Source organism: Schistocerca nitens, chromosome 4, assembly GCF_023898315.1.
Source record: "Schistocerca nitens isolate TAMUIC-IGC-003100 chromosome 4, iqSchNite1.1, whole genome shotgun sequence".
Classification (NCBI taxonomy): Eukaryota; Metazoa; Arthropoda; class Insecta; order Orthoptera; family Acrididae; genus Schistocerca; species Schistocerca nitens.
In genome coordinates, this window is record NC_064617.1 from 187385987 (window position 1) to 187404642 (window position 18656).

Below are 18656 nucleotides of genomic sequence, written 5' to 3' on the forward strand. Positions count from 1 at the left end.
TGAAATAATTATCATCAACTATTTAGTACACCGAAGTGTGTGTTAACATGCTTACAGTTCAAAAGATTGTTAGAAGATATGTGAAACAAATAATGTACCTTTACCTGTGTAACAGGCAATTTCAGACAACGCGTTACAATACAGTTACACTACACACAGATCATTTATTTACATTTACACACACACGCAGAGTATATATATTACACTACATTGGCTTGTATCACTACGTGAGTACCAGCACGCTGTAAATGGGCATACGGTGAAAAAATCTGAAACATCCTGGTGGATTAAAACTGTGTGCCGGACCCGGACTCATACTCGCAACCTTCGCCTTACATGGACAAGTGTCAGGCACGATTTTAATTTTTTTTTTTTTGTGGTAAGTTCCTGCGGGACCAAACTTCTGACATCATCGGTCCCTAGGTCTAAACACTACTTTATCTAATTTAAACTAACTTACGCTAAGAACAACACATACACTCATGCCAGAGGGAGGACTCGAACCTCCGACGGGGTGAGCCGCACGAACCGTGGCAAGGCGCCTAAGACCTCGCGGCCATCCCGCGCGGCAGTCAGGCACGACTAACGGTCTTTACCGACATTGGTTCTTCCGCCAGTACCTATTATCCTTCTTCCAAACTTCACAGACGCTCTTTTTCTGATTGGTGGAAGTAAAGCTTTGAGGGCGGGTGCCAGGATAGCTCATTCAGTACAGCATTTTCCCGCTTGAAACATAGGTTCCGCGTTTAAGTCGAGCTCCGACATATAGCTGTAATCTGCCAAGAAGTGTCAAATCAGCTCATACTCCGCTGCACAATGGAAGTTCGTTCTGTGACCAAATCGGCTATAGCTAGCGTTATCTTTCCTCGAAAATACGGAATTACTCTCTGGCGGGTCAGTACAATATTGTTGGATAGAGATGTGACACCTCATATCGATTCGATCGAAATCTACGTTTACATTAGTATTCTGTTAATCGATGTGGAGTGGATGGAAGAGGATATTTCCTGTTGTAACACGTATGAAGAATTCTTCTTGTTGCCTTCGCGTGTGGAGCGGACGAAGAATATCTGTTTAGCTGCCCCTGATCACACTGTAATTGTATCTTGTCTTCACGATGCCTAGAGGAGCGATACGTATTGATCTGTGGTGTGAGTGCATTCGCACATTTTTCACTCAGTACTGATATCGAGACTGTGAAAGTAGGCTTTTCCGGTATAGATGGCTGCTATATTGAAGTGTCGACAAAGTCATTCTTTATTTCCGTGACGCTTTCTGGCGAGTCAAATACAACTGTTGTAACGTTGTTGCTTTAATTTTCTATGAAAGCGGTGCTGATAGGCAAGAAAAGCGGTTTAAAAGCTGTGAGCTGTCTGGGGAAGTTAACCTTGCATTACTGCGCAACTGTTCCACCAGGTATCCAGTCTACCTTACCAAATTCCCAACCAGACTAACATTAATTATAATCTTTTAATCGTCATACGACAACCGGTGATATATATATATATATATATATATATATATATATATATATATATATATATATATATATCTGAAAGAGAATTTAAATAAATCAGTTTATATTAGGAAATTTATTCTAACATTGATCATTGAAATTTCAGCATATTAAACTTAATTCATAATTAAACTGGTGCCTTATTTAGGATTGTGAAAATGTGAGTTTGTAATCTTACGGAACACATCAAATATGGAGCCAAGATTGGGAGACTGCATACAACACTGCATTCAATAAAATAACACACAAAGAACGTTGAAACATATGCAAGAGGAAATTAACCACAACCAACCGATTCAATTTTCACCCAAAGAAGTTACGTTCGTAGCGCAATCCTGTCCGTCATGTAATTACCACACACTGGTATACTAAATTCATACTAACTCTCTGTGAAATCTTCCCGAAAAGATTAGCTGAGGGCTACTTTGAAGATTACACCACAAGCTACACGTGGTCAACTTGGTTTACACAAAGAGCGTAACTCCACAATAATTGCGATAATTAAAATAAATTAGATCGAAAAGCAATTTACAAAAGAAAAACCTCGAACTGGTTACTATCGTCTTACTATTCACCTGATGGGTCAAACCATTGTATAAGCACGTGGTACTGGTCTCACAAAGTACACCCCACGTGGGTTGAACATAAAGAAAAGTTGCTTTATTGAAAAATATTGTCAAGACGAGACGTTATAATCTCACGCACATTCGCATTTAAGATTGATGATCTTAGTTAGAGTTACTGATTAACACGTGGTTCCACTTTACTCACAAAATAGTGACAAAGCAACTACCGGAATATATTCTGAACTTCACACTCGAATTACACTGCGTTGCAATTTAAGATAACATTAGATATTTTAGAGCTAAACCTGAAATAAAGGTGATTAAATTTTCAGTTAGGCTGAACTTAAGAAATCCATTGTCCTACGGACTTAGCAGACACGCGCTTAGCCGGAGATCTTACCACTTCAGACGCTCGCCGCGGACAGACTGACCTGGGCTCCTACCAAGGGTGATTCCATATACAAAACGGAAGTGACCAGAGAGGCAGCTTCCTACACCAACATGACAAGGGACGGACAGGACCATACTAACCTCTTTGCTTTTAGAAAGCGTAGCTACCTGTTCCGACGTTGGTCCTACTGTTCTCTAGCAGACAGGCTTGTCTGCTACCATCCAGCATGCAACTAGAAATACATTTGCTCATTCATCCTCTCACACAGAAGGGAAGGGGGATGACAGTATCTTATCATATACAGTATATAAAAGAAAGCGGATGTAGGTTCCGTATGAGACTGTGTGACATGAATTACATATAAACTGTGTTTTAAAGTGTAGTAGTGTGACAGATCGTTCTTGTTTATGTGTAAAAGTAACAAAAAAATGGTTCAAATGGCTCTGAGCACTATGGGACTTAACATCTATGGTCATAAGTCCCCTAGAACTTAGAACTACTTAAACCTTAGTAACCTAAGGACAGCACACAACACCCAGCCATCACGAGGCAGAGAAAATCCCTGACCCCGCCGGGAATCGAACCCGAGAACCCGGGCGTGGGAAGCGAGAACGCTACCGCACGACCACGAGATGCGGGCTGTAAAAGTAACACATTTCACTGCTCAGTCTCCTCCCAGATAGAAACACCACAGTAAATTTAGAAGAGGAATTTATGCCGTAAATGACAACAGATTTAATAAATTAACATAAAAGGAATCCAACAGAGACCTTTCACTGTGCCTTTTCGCACATCCCTTCTTTGTAGGATGAAACCTCCTCCTTGTCCTAGTTAGAGTGGATCTATTACAGGACGCACAAATTCACTGTAGACTGGTTCCTTTGTAGACAGACTACATTTTTCCAGCATTCTGTCAACTAACCGCTTCAGTTGCTTTGGCTACCACTCAGCCTGTTTGACTGTCCCATTCCGCGGTGTTTTTGATGAGATCTTCAGTCCGAAGAGTGGTTAGAGCAAGGTCTTCAGCGTAGTCACTTCTGTGCAAGGCTCTTCATCTGAGCCGTTAAGTAAATTACACGGTGTTAACAAAAGTATTCCATGTTTTGAAAGCTGGCAGTATGGAACAAAACAAGAACGGAAATGATACGATATTGAGAACAAGTGCAGGTCGTATATAATAACAAGCGAATTACTTTGGAAGTTCTGCTGCTTCATAGCTACAACATTAAGTGTTTTCATTTCTTTACTGCATTTCTGTCGGTAGTTCGTAATAGCAAAGAAATTGTATTAGAAGAGAGATGTTTCACAGTAGCGGAGATGAACAAGAGCCCATAGCTCTTAAGCTACGCATTCTAGAGTCCACGTTTACTTTTGGTCTATACCATAGTATGGAATATAAATTTTTGCATGCTGTAGGACCTTTCGCTGAAACAGGAAGACCGTTAAGACCGTCACGTAAGGATCGTGGTGACGTGCAGCTGTCTGCGCAATTGAAAGGTTTTCCTGCCGTTTATTAAGAATGTCACAGGCTGCATAGGAAAGATCTTGGAGAAACCACAAAGAGAACGGTAGAAAAACAGCTGGGAAGACGTAGGCTAGCAGAAGAAGGAGATAAACGGATCGATCAGCTGTTGTTCGGTATGTTTTGCTGCCAGGAGGACATTAGGTTCTGACTGCCACGAGCAGGTATTACGACAGGCTGTAGAGAGTGGCTACAGAAACGGTTAACCACACCAATAATTTCAGTCGGAAGAAGTAGTAAATGAATAGCACCTGGATTACGGCGCTGAAGAAGACGAGTGAGTCTTCCAACATGGTACTATAGTAATAGCGGACGATAGCAAAGGGCCATTTGAGATAGTTTTGAAAACACGTGACGTCACACTTCTGTGCTAGCGCATGTGCATGTACTGTAGACAGTAGGTAGTCAGGGTGTTAATAACGTATTCATTAAGGCTTACAAACAAGTCTATTCCCTCCCCCCCCCCCCCCCCCCCGCCCTCAACCCTGAGCGGTTCTAGGTGCTTCAGTCCGGAACAACGCGGCTGCGACGGTCGTTCAAATGGTTCTGAGCACTATGGGACTTAATATCTGTGGTCATCAGTCCCCTAGAACTTAGAACTACTTAAACCTAACCTAAGGACATCACACAAATCCATGCCCGAGGCAGGATTCGAACCTGCGACCGTAGCAGTTGCGCGGCTCCGGACTGAGCGCCTAGAACCACGAGACCACCGGCCGGCTGCGACGGTCGCACATTCGAATCCTGCCTCGGACATGGATGTGTGTGATGTCCTTAGGTTAGTTAGGTTTAAGTAGTTCTAAGTTCTAGGGGACTGATGACCACAGATGTTAAGTCCCATAGTGCTCAGAGCCATTTGAACCACCGCTTATCGCGAGCGGTCACTTTTCCATTTGGCTATCCGAGCACGACTCAAAGCCAGTCCGAGGTTTTCATATGTCGTCAAACATGTGTCTACAACGGGCACTTGTACTTTCATTATATATTTATGGGACTTACCATCTGAGGTCATCAGTCCCCTAGAACTTAGAACTACTTAAACCTAACTAATCGAAGGACATCACACACATCCATGCCCGAGGCAGATTCGAACCTGTGACCGTAGTGGTCGCGCTGTTCTAGACTGAAGCGCCTAAAACCGCTCGGCCACCAGCGGCCGGCGACTAGTTGCAGTTTTTTCAGCCTTTAACATATATTAAAATAAATTCGTAGTAATACGTGTCGTAGTATGCAGGACACTACGCTAGAGAGCTAGACAAGAAATATATTCTTAATACGGTTTTAATGCTACCTGCAAAAATCCGCTTATCCCGTTAACAGCCCAAGGCTGCGCTGGAATGTCTCTCCACGGGGGTTCTACTCGTGAAGAAAGTCTTCCACAATGGTGACGAAATGTTGGGTTGCTTCAATAAATTCATTCAACCACGGCATAACCACTCCGAATGTTTTAATAAGTGTGGCTCGTTACACGTTTCATTCTGTTAAACAGGTCGTGCAGTTCTGTGCGACGCTGTAGTGTTTCATAAATGTGAGTACAGTGGCCCTTGAATAACACAATAGTTCTGTATTCGCGCCAGGCACAGGCTGGACAGCGGTAGGAAAGGCGAGATGCGAGCAGCCTCCCTTGGCTGAAAATGTGGCTAGGCCTGCGTCGACTCGGCACGGGGTGAGGAGCGCAGCCTGGGTACGAACGCGAGAGGCGCCGCCGCCCCCGATCCACACGTGAGCCGCCGCCTCCCGTCATATTGGCAGGCGGAGTCCGGCGATGCGCCGGCGGGCCGAAGCCGTCGGTGTCGTCGCCGGCGGCCGCGGTCGCGCTACACAAACAGGCCGTTTCTTTGCGCGCCCACCCGTCGCTGAAATTAAAAACGTGCTCTGCCTGTGCCGCGCCGCCAGAGATTATATTTGTTGCATGCGCACCCTCGCCGCCGCCGGCCACCCCGGCCTAACTCCCAGCTCTCTGAATTTATGGAGCGCCTCTGCTGACAGTAATGAAAAATTGTGAGCGGCAGCGGCGGCACAGACCGTGTGTGCCTCCTCACCTCACCTCGCCTTCCTCTGCTCCCTCCTCCGCGTAGCCGCCTCTCCACTGCCGCCTCCCTCCGTGTCCACATGTGCGTGCTAGCACGTGCGCACACGTGTGCCCGCGGCTAATTGGCGTCTTCACTGCCCCGCGCCATACCAATGCGTCCAGCTGTGACTGACACGGCGTGCCGAGATATGCAGCCCGTACTGGCTGCAGTGGCGGTGAGGCCTGATCAGTTTTTCTTCCATCGTCTTCCGTCTTGCTCTCTGTTTGTTACTAAAATGGCAAAATCATTCAGACGGCATACAATAAACGTCAAACTAGACTGAAGCGCACTGCATGCATTGATACGCAAATCTTAGAGGTTCAGCGCAGCCCCACAACTTAGGAGCAATGTCATCTATACAGGGTGGTCCATTGATAGTGCCCAGGCCAAATACCTCACGAAATAAGCGTCAAACGAAAAAACTACAAAGAACGAAACTAGTCTAGCTTGAAGGGGGAAACCAGATGGCGCTATGGTTGGCCCGCTAGACAGCGCTGACATAGGTCAAACGGATATCAACTGCGCTTTGATTAAATAGGAACCCCATTTTTATTACGCATTCGTGTAGTACGTAAAGAAATATGAATGTTTTAGTTGGATCACATTTTTTTTTGCTTTGTGATAGATGGCTACACCACTACACCACCCAACTAGTCTATGTAACACGACATTTTTAACGTTATTGAGTATCAGCCAAAATTCCAAAAGTTTTTTCACTTGCTAGCAAACGAGGGCCCACCAGGGTGAATGGTTGCAGGGTGTGATACCTGGGCCGGCCGGAGTGGCCGAGCGGTTCTAGGCCCTTCGGTCTGGAACCGCGCGACCGCTGCGGTTGCAGGTTCGAATCCTGCCTTGGGCATGGATGTGTGTGATGTCCTTAGGTTAGCTAGGTTTAAGTAGTTCTACGTTTTAGGGGACTGATGACCTCAGATGTTAAGTCCCATAGTGCTCAGAGCCATTTGAACCATTTTTTGTGGTACCTGGGATCGTAAGCTACATCAACGTATATTTCGTTTCAAAAAGTCGATTCAACTGCTGGGGACCTCTGCTCGTTAGACTTTAATAGCATTATAGCGTAGCATGACTGGTGCACACATCGTATCGGGTAGACCTCTGATTTCAGGGCCTCTGTTCATTAGGATTATTTTGGAATTTTGGAAGTTTGTCGTAAGGTCTTAGGGGACCAAACTGCTGAGGTCATCGGTCCCTAATCTTACACACTATTTAATCTAACTAACGTACGCTAAGGAGGACAGTCACCCATGCCCGAGGGAGGACTCGAACCTCCGACGGGGGCGGCCGCGCGCACCGTGACAAGACGCCCAAGACCGCGCGGCTACTCCGCACGGCTAGGATTATTTGCTTGTTTCATTGTCCTCTACCTAGCCCTTTCTTTGTGCCTTTACTAGTCAAACATACTTTAATGCAGCGGGTTTCTCACTCAGAAAACGCGTTTGAATGTCGTCTGTTGATGAAAAGGTCGTATAAGTTCTCGCATAAGAAATAAAAAGGTCTACTTGCACGTTTCGCTGTTCCACAGTGGCAGTAGTGTAGCTTATCGACAGTGCAGTGTATTGTTTCGCGAAACTGCTCCTTTCGTTGGTCGGCATCCCATGACTGTCATGGGATCATGGAATCGAGGGAGCCATACTCAGGGCTATGCAGGGTTGCAGCGGCTCCACGCGGCTCCCACGACAGACACACATTTTTCGATGAGCTGTGCGGTATCGTACGAATCATGCGTTAGGCAATGGGCTTGTTTGCTGCAAGACAAGCATCCATATGGACATTTTGCATTTCATTTATTGCATATTTAAAAACATGCTGCGTTTTTAAAAGAGCAGGTCGTACATTTTACAGTTTTACACTTTACAGTACATTGTTCCATGTTCCTAACAAAATTTGTTATGAGCAATAAAATAAGAGTAAAAATAACAAGTTAATACCGGTATAAAATGAATGTAATTTGAGGAAGAAAAAACAGAAACAATCTGCTTCTTTACGAAGAAGGTAATAGATAACAAGTGAGTGTTTTAAAAGGTGTCCCACTGTGTGGCTGTTGCAGGTGGGAGGACATTGGGACAACTTCTAGCCAGGCCCAGATGGAGCAGTCATTTCCTTAGCTCTAGCTGCAAATTGTACTGAATGATTTTATTTACAATTTTTCGTCTCATGTGCGAAGTCAGTATACATTTCTCATATTAATTTTACTGTTATAGCGCAGTTTCTAGTGAGAGGCACCCACATGCCTTGCTCATACTGTAGCATCAAGCAGTCAGGCCTGCAAGATGAGTGGTCTGGCAAGCGAGTGGATTCATTCTTATTTATCGAGTAACATGAACTCTCGTACTCACAATTAAGTTACAAATTATCCTCCCATGTGAATAATACGCAACGGAAACGCACATCTGACTATCAGTAATTTACAGAACTCTGACTGTTCACTACGCACTGGCAATACGACATTTTCTTTTTTTTATTAAACGGCTTTTATGAACACGTGGCCATCGCACTGAATATGAGTGGCGCACACATTATAAATTCTGGATATCATGACAATATACAATTCGAAGGAAAAGGCCACCAATCTTTTTCTTTTCACTATCTTATTTATTCCGATAAATTCTATAACCTAAACACACAAATTCTATAACCTACAACAATAACACATGAGAAATTCCGCCCAGTGGGCATGGCTTTACATTGGTGAATCTCTATCTTATGGTCTCGTAATTATTTAACGCTACAGTGCACTTTCTGGATAGGATGGTGGATCTTTTATTATTTCTCACACTTCAACTCTCACAATCATCATCACGAAACTTTCCTCCAGACCGAGCAGCACAAAAGGAACACGCATAACCCACTACCTCTGAAACTACCTTGCTACACTCCCATGCAAACTACACATACTTAAATTAGATGACATACACCACACTACAACATGAAATACTACACAGGGAATAGTCACAACATTATCACTTTCAGCTTTCCCACTTCAATTGATATTTATCCCAGTTTCACACGACACTGCCCCACTTCGTAACTCTACTTTCCTACTATGAACTCTGCAGATATATGCACGTCTTCCTGTGCAATGCAAGCCAAGTGGCGTTGCTGGATAGATGGCTGACTCACCTTGTTTCTCTCTCAGAGTATTATAGTTTGAATCAAGCGTCTCACGGAAACATATCTCGCAAAGTAATATTAAGAACATATTCATCACACACACGAGTCCTCAGCTGATACCATGGACGAGTACTTCTCTTCATCCTTTGTCTCATACACAGATTGACGCTCACACAGTACTCACCACGTGGAAGTACTCGCCTCTAATTTCAAGTACTGCACACGCTATTTCTTAAATACTTCAACTTATAGTACACACGCTAGTAATTCAGCTTAACTTAAGCACATGGAAGTATTTCAACTTATTGCTACACATGGTTTCATTGTGACCGTTGGTCACTTCCGAAGATTACTACGATCCCATTAATATTACCTGCCTGACATTTAATTCTCCCCACAAAAGTTCCTGAAATAGAGAAATTATTATTTCAAACTACTCTTAAATATTCCACATGCATACCATGTCTCCAGTCTTTTGTCATTACGGAGCACAACTAAAACAGGACTTAACAGCACAAGATCCAGCGGCAGAGTACTGAAACATGGCCGTTCTTCAGGTTCTCTCGCACCTCTGCCGAAGTGGGGGAGCACCTTGCTACCGTATTGGTCAGCCACATTTCAGGTGCTCAAAGCTCAGGTAAATTTCATCTCTTTGGTCCCACCAAAGGTGGCCAAAGGATCGTCTCAAAGATGATCATATATTCACATTCACTATCTGCGGTTAGCAGACGACCATACATTCATTCATTTCACAGATCTCACCAAACTGGATGTAGGGATTTACTTTGTGGGAGTGCACATGTGATCAATTAAATAAATAAATTGTCATTCCTTCCCACACTGGTATCCGGCTTCGCTGTATTAATTGAAATTGAGTTATTATTCGAAAAAATTGTGTTGTTCTGACAAAAATAATGAAGTATGTTGTACCTATTTTAGATGCCGGGCGGTACTGTACCCTTTCACTAGTAATGCATTATGGAAAACTGTTATGGGAAATATACAACTTAGATGGAATTTGACATTAGTATGAATAATTACGCGCAATGAAATGGTTTTTCCCGTGGGAGGGGAGCCTCGAATTTCGTCGAGTCTCGCCTCCTCAGGAAGTTTTAGCTCGGTGTATTTCTGTAATGTAAGCCGTTATGAAATTAAACTTAGTAATTATTTACGTGTTACATACCTATAGTTATAATACTTACACATTTTCTATCGTCGGCGAGTATTCTATATATACTTTCACTTTTTTATTGTTCTGTTATCTATTTTTACATTGTTCTACATATCCATGATGTCTTGTTCTGAGTTTGTTGAGGCACCCGAGTCAGTGGTTGCGTTGTTGTCGGAATCGTTCTATGTGTTGTGATGATGTCTTGCAGGGTGATTCTCTACTCACCGTCTCTTTTATGGTCGTTCCTATCTGTATGCTTGTGAAATTTTGTCTCTGTTGGTGTTCAGTTCTGACCAGTCATCCGGCTGTCTTGTCCTTCGTCGTATGTTGTTGTCGTACTGTTGAGGTCGTATGTGTCTAATCACGCCACAATGCAATGTGATGTGTTCTATTTGGCCAGTGCGACGACACCTAGAGCTCCAGTGACATTGTGGCAGCTTCGCCTGACACAGCACCAGAGGCGTGAGGCATTGGTGCGCCCAACGACTAATGTGGACACGTAAATGCCTCCCCGTCGTCGAGTGTGCGTTCTGCGTACAACCTCATGATGATCACTTCGGTACGTGGAGGATCCGACGAGAATGAAGGTTGGCGGATTGCATTTTTCATCGTAATTCGGGCCTAGCATCTGGCGTGGTGGTATGGGGTGCACTAGGGCGCACAAAAAGGTTTGATATAGTCGGTAATTTGCACAGCAGCCATTACATTTATGGCCTAATAAGTCCGTTGGATGCGCCGTATCCTCGAAGACTCCGTTACGTTATGTTTAAACGTCATTGCGCAAGGTTGTATGTGCCCAAGCTGTGCTGACGTACCTCGATACAGAGGATGTTCGACTGTTACCTCGAGCCACACGTTCTCTCGATCTCTAATCTATTGAAAAACATCAGTCGATGGGCTGCCGAGAAACTGGCGCGACACCGTATCTCAGCTACTACTGCTACACTGATGTGCAGAACTGAAGTGATATGTCACTGCCAAATAACAAAGCTTGATGAAACTTGGACCATACAGAGAAATAACTGCTATAGTATAGGACATAAGGTAAGAAATGTATACGCAATGTACAAACAGCAATGACACTTTCACTCAAAGACAGTAATTATACTGAAGTCGCTGCTATTTATGATGGTCACTTGGACATTACGGGAGGCGGAACGTGGTTCTTGTACGGTCCTGCCCACTCATCCCTTATAGGGTGCCTAGGAAGCTCGGATAACTACGGAACTTACAAGCAAATCATATTAATGGAGCTTATTATAGTACACTACTGGCCATTAAAATTGCTACACCAAGAAGAAATGCAGATGATAAACGGGTATTCATTGGACAAATATATTATACTAGAACTGACATGTGATCACATTTTCACGCAATTTGGGTGCATAGATCCTGAGAAATCAGTACCCACAACAACCATCTCTGGCCGTAATAACGGCCTTGATACGCCTGGGCATTGAGTCAAACAGAGCTTGGATGGCTTGTACACGTACAGCTGCCCATGCAGCTTCAACACGATAACACAGTTCATCAAGTGTAGTGACTGACGTATTGTGACGAGCCAGTTGCTCGGCCACCATTGACCAGACGTTTCTAATTGGAGAGAGATGTGGAGAATGTGAAGGCCAGGGCAGCAGTCGAACATTTTCTGTATCCAGAAAGGCCCGTGCAGGACCTGCAACATGCGGTCGTGCATTATCCTCCTGAAATGTAGGGTTTCGCAGGGATCGAATGAATGATAGAGTCACAGGTCGTACCACATCTGAAATGTAACGTCCCCTGTTCAAACTGCCGTCAATGCGAACAAGAGGTGACCGAGACGTGTAACCAATGGCACCCCATACCGTCACGCCGGGTGATACGCCAGTATGGCGATGACGAATACACGCTTCCAATGTGCGTTCACCGCGATGTCGCCAAACACGGATGTGACCATCACGATGCTGTAAACAGAACCTGGATTCATCCGAAAAAATGACGTTTTGCCATTCGTGCACCCAGGTTCGTCGTTGAGTACACGCTCCTGTCTGTGATGCAGCGTCAAGGGTAACCGCCGCCATGGTCTCCGAGCTGATAGTCCATGCTGTTGCAAACGTCGTCGAACTGCTCGTGCAGATGGTTGTTGTCTTGCAACCGTCCCCATCTATTGAGTCAGGGATCGAGACGTGGCTGCACGATCCGTTACAGCCATGCGGATAAGAAGCTTGTCATGTCGACTGCAAGCGATACGAGGCCGTTGGGATCCAGCACGGCGTTACGTATTACCCTCCTGTACCCATCGATCTTCCCCATGAGCCATGGAACTTGCCATTGGTGGGGAGGCTTGCGTGCCTCAGCGATACAGATGGCCGTACCGTAGGTGCAACCACAATGGAGGGGTATCTGTTGAGAGGCCAGACAAACGTGTGGTTCCTGAAGAGGGGCAGCAGCCTTTTCAGTAGTTGCAGGGGCACCTGGGCTTGCAACATTAACCAAAACGGCCTTGCTGTTCTGGTACTGCGAACGGCTGAAAGCAAGGGAAAACTACAGCCGTAATTTTTCCCGAGGGCATCAGCTTTACTGTATGGATAAATGATGATGGCGTCCTCTTGGGTAAAATATTCCGGAGGTAAAATAGTCCCCCATTCGATCCTCTGGGCGGGGACTACTCAAGAGGACGTCGTTATCAGGAAAAAGAAAACTGGCGTTCTAAGGATCGGAGCGTGGAACGTCAGATCCCTTAACCGGGCAGGTAGATTAGAAAATTTACAAAGGGAAATGGATAGGTTAAAGTTAGATATAGTGGGAATTAGTGAAGTTCGGTGGCAGGAGGAACAAGACTTTTGGTCAGGTGAATACAGGGTTATAAACACAAAATCAAAGAAGGGTAATGCAGGAGTAGGTTCAATAATTAATAAAAAAAATAGGAGTGCCGGTAAGCTACTACAAACAGCAAAGTGAACGCATTATTGTGGCCAAGATAGAACGAAGCCCACGCCCACTACAGCAGTACAAGTTTATATGCCAACTGGCTCTGCAGGTGATGAAGAAATTGATCAAATGTATGATGAGATAAAAGAAATTATTCAGGTAGTGAAGGGAGACGAAAATTTAATAGTCGTGGGTGACTGGAATTCGAGAGTAGAAAAAGAGAGAGAAGGAAACATAGTAGGTGAATATGGATTGGGGCTAAGAAATGAAAGAGGAAGCCGCCTGGTAGAGTTTTGCACAAGCATAACTTAATCATAGCTAACACTTGGTTCAAGAATCATAAAAGAAGGTTGTATACATGGAAGAATCCTGGAGATACTAGAAGGTATCAGACAGATTATATAATGGTAAAACAGAGAATTAGGAACCAGATTTTAAACTGTAAGACATTTCCAGGGGCAGATGTGGACTCTGCCCACAATCTATTGGTTATGAACTATAGATTAAAAATGAAGAAACTGCAAAAAGGTGGGAATTTAAGGAGATGGGACCTGGATAAACTGACTAAACCAGAGGTTGTACAGAGTTTCAGGGAGAGCATAAGGGAACAATTGACAGGAATGTGGGACAGAAGTACAGTAGAAAACGAATGGGTAGCTCTGAGGGATGAAGTAGTGAAGGCAGCAGAGGATCAAGTAGGTAAAACGACGAGGGCTAGTAAAACTCCTTGGGTAACAGAAGAAATATTGAACTTAATTGACGAAAGTAGAAAATATAAAAATGCAGTAAATGAAGCAGGCATACAGGAATACAGACGTCTCAAAAATGAGATCGACAGGGAGTGCAAAATGGCTAAGGAGGGATGGCTAGAGGACAAATGTAAGGATGTAGAGGCTTATCTCACGAGGGGTAAGATAGATACTTTGGAGAAAAGAGAACCACTTGTATGAATATCAAGAGCTAAGATGGGAACCCAGTTCTAAGCAAAGAAGGGAAAGCAGAAAGGTGGAAGGAGTATATAGAGGGTCTATGCAAGGGAAGTGTAGTTGATGACAATACTATGGAAATGGAAGAGGATGTAGATGAAGATGAAATGGGAGATACGATACTGCGTGAAGAGTTTGACAGAGCACTGAAAGACCTGAGTCGAAACAAGGCCCCCGGAGTAGACAACATTCCATTAGAACTACTGACGGCCTTGGGAGAACCAGTCCTGACAAAACTCTATCATCTGGTGAGCAAGATGTATGAGACAGGCGAAATATCCTCAGACTTCTAAAAGAATATAATAACTCCAATCCCAATGAAAGCAGGTGCTGACAGATGCGAAAATTACCGAACAATCAGTTTAATAAGTCATGGATGCAAAATACTAACGCGAATTCTTTACAGACGAATGGAAAAACTGGTAGAAGCCGTCCTCGGGGAAGATCAGTTTGGATTCCGTAAAAATATTGGAACACGTGATTCAATACTGACCTTACTACTTATCTTAGAAGAAAGATTAAGGAAAGGCAAACCTACGTTTCTAGCATTTGTAGACTTAGAGAAAGCTTTTGACAATGTTGACTGGAATACTCTCTTTCAAATTCTAAAGGTGGCAGGGGTAAATTACAGGGAGCGAAAGGCTATTTACAATTTGTACAGAAACCAGATGGCAGTTATAAGAGTCGAGGGGCATGAATGGGAAGCAGAGGTTGGGAAGGGAGTGAGACAGGGTTGTAGCCTCTCCCCAATGTTGTTCAATCTGTATATTGAGCAAGTAGTAAAGGAAACAAAAGAAAAATTCTGAGTGGGTATTAAAATCCATGGAGAAGAAATTAAAAATTTGAGGTTCGCCGATGACATTGTAATTCTGTCAGAGACAGCAAAGGACTTGGAAGAGCAGTTGAACGGAATGAACAGTGTCTTGAAAGGAGGATATAAGATGAACATCAACAAAAGCAAAACGAGGATAATGGAATGTAGTCGAATTAAGTTGGGTGATGCTGAGGGAATTAGATTAGGAAATGAGACACTTAAAGTAGTAAAGGAGTTTTGCTATTTGGGGAGCAAAATAACTGATGATGGTCGAAGTAGAGAAGATATAAAATGTAGACTGGCAATGGCAAGGAAAGCGTTTCTGAAGAAGAGAAATTTGTTAACATCGAGTATGGATTTAAGTGTCAGGAAGTCGTTTCTGAAAGTATTTGTGTGGAGTGTAGCCTTGTATGGAAGTGAAACATGGACGATAAATAGTTTGGACAAGAAGAGAATAGAAGCTTTCGAAATGTGGTGCTACAGAAAAATGCTGAAGATTAGATGGGTAGATCACGTAACTAATGATGAAGTATTGAATAGAATTGTGGAGAAGAGGAGTTTGTGGCACAACTTGACAAAAAGAACGGACCGGTTAGTAGGATATGTTCTGAGGCATCAAGGGATCACAAATTTAGTATTGGAGGGCAGCGTGGAGGGTAAAAATCGTAGAGGGAGACCAAGAGATGAATACACTAAGCAGATTCAGAAGGATGTTGGTTGCAGTAAGTACTGCGAGATGAAGAAGCTTGCACAGGGTAGGGTAGCATGGAGAGCTGCATCAAACCAGTCTCAGGACTGAAGACCACAACAACAACCCACCGATTCCATATTCTGCTAACAGTCATTAGATCTCGACCAATGCGAGCAGCAATGTCGCGATACGATAAACCGCTACTGCGATAGGCTACAATCCGGTCTTTATCAAAGTCTGAAATGTGATGGTACGCATTTCTCCTCCTTGCAAGAGGCATCACAACAACGTTTCAGCAGGAAACGCCGGTCAACTGGTGTTTTTGTATGAGAAATCGGTTGGAAACTTTCCTCATGTCAGCACGTTGTAGGTGTCGCCACCGGCGCCAGCCTTGTGTGAATGCTCGGAAAAGCTAATCATTTGTATATTACAGCATCTTCTTTCTGTCGGTTAAATTTCGTGTCTGTAGCACGTCATCTTCGTGGTGTAGCAATTTTAATGGCCAGTAGTGTATTTGAATTGACAATATTTAACTTTCTACATTATGGGTCGCAAGCAATTGGCGACACGCAAATAATCAATGTCCTTTGATAGATACGATTTCTATGCAAGCTAATCACACAAGTTCATAAGTCACTGCTATCTTTAATATCACTGCGGCTCTTGTAGTGCGCTACTGTCCGGCTGCGGCTAGGAGACGTGTAGCTTTTATTCTGTTCGCCTAGATGCCACTCCTGTCGTGGTGACGTCCTAGTCAGCGTCCTATTGGCTGACGTCGTTTCACAGTCCTCTCTGCACTATCGTTCTTCATCTTCGTGTCGCCGGCCGCGGTGGTCTAGCGGTTCTGGCGCTGCAGTCCGGAACCGCGGGACTGCTACGGTCGTAGGTTCGAATCCTGCCTCGGGCATGGATGTGTGTGATGTCCTTAGGTTAGTTAGGTTTAAGTAGTTCTATGTTCTAGGGGACTTATGACCTAAGATGTTGAGTCCCATAGTGCTCAGAGCCATTTGAACCATATTCGTGTTGGCGCTTGTTACGCTGGAACAGTTCTCAAGAGTGTGCGTGTGTTCGCTACAGACGGCAATGCATGATCTGCAACGTGCCTCTGCACTGTCCACTAGGTAGGTGAGGAGTCCCTGTTATAGGGTTTTCCAGCGCTGTTACAACTGCTGAACAGTCGCTGTTCATGTACACCTATACTCATAAATTAAGGATAATGGCAGAATGTGGTGCCACAGAACGTGGCACTACACAAAACTGGCTCTAATAGCATAATCATATAGGGAACATACACGACATACACTCCTGGAAATTGAAATAAGAACACCGTGAATTCATTGTCCCAGGAAGGGGAAACTTTATTGACACATTCCTGGGGTCAGATACATCACATGATCACACTGACAGAACCACAGGCACATAGACACAGGCAACAGAGCATGCACAATGTCGGCACTAGTACAGTGTATATCCACCTTTCGCAGCAATGCAGGCTGCTATTCTCCCGTGGAGACGATCGTAGAGATGCTGGATGTAGTCCTGTGGAACGGCTTGCCATGCCATTTCCACCTGGCGCCTCAGTTGGACCAGCGTTCGTGCTGGACGTGCAGACCGCGTGAGACGACGCTTCATCCAGTCCCAAACATGCTCAATGGGGGACAGATCCGGAGATCTTGCTGGCCAGGGTAGTTGACCTACACCTTCTAGAGCACGTTGGGTGGCACGGGATACATGCGGACGTGCATTGTCCTGTTGGAACAGCAAGTTCCCTTGCCGGTCTAGGAATGGTAGAACGATGGGTTCGATGACGGTTTGGATGTACCGTGCACTATTCAGTGTCCCCTCGACGATCACCAGTGGTGTACGGCCAGTGTAGGAGATCGCTCCCCACACCATGATGCCGGGTGTTGGCCCTGTGTGCCTCGGTCGTATGCAGTCCTGATTGTGGCGCTCACCTGCACGGCGCCAAACACGCATACGACCATCATTGGCACCAAGGCAGAAGCGACTCTCATCGCTGAAGACGACACGTCTCCATTCGTCCCTCCATTCACGCCTGTCGCGACACCACTGGAGGCGGGCTGCACGATGTTGGGGCGTGAGCGGAAGACGGTCTAACGGTGTGCAGGACCGTAGCCCAGCTTCATGGAGACGGTTGCGAATGGTCCTCGCCGATACCCCAGGAGCAACAGTGTCCCTAATTTGCTGGGAAGTGGCGGTGCGGTCCCCTACGGCACTGTGTAGGATCCTACGGTCTTGGCGTGCATCCGTGCGTCGCTGCGGTCCGGTCCCAGGTCGACGGGCACGTGCACCTTCCGCCGACCACTGGCGACAACATCGATGTACTGTGGAGACCTCACGCCCCACGTGTTGAGCAATTCGGTGGTACGTCCACCCGGCCTCCCGCATGCCCACTATACGCCCTCGCTCAAAGTCCGTCAACTGCACATACGGTTCACTTCCACGCTGTCGCGGCATGCTACCAGTGTTAAAGACTGCGATGGAGCTCCGTATGCCACGGCAAACTGGCTGACACTGACGGCGGCGGTGCACAAATGCTGCGCCATTCGACGGCCAACACCGCGGTTCCTGGTGTGTCCGCTGTGCCGTGCGTGTGATCATTGCTTGTACAGCCCTCTCGCAGTGTCCGGAGCAAGTATGGTGGGTCTGACACACCGGTGTCAATGTGTTCTTTTTTTCCATTTCCAGGAGTGTATATCTGTAAGTCCACGGTATTAGTGAAAAGTTGAGAAAACCGTCCCGCAACACATGTGCTACAAAGCGACACTGTTTCATGCGCATGTACCCCGACATCAGTATGGGAGATGACCACCAGGCACACGTACACAGGCCGCACAAAGGGTTGGCATACTCTGGATTAGATGGTC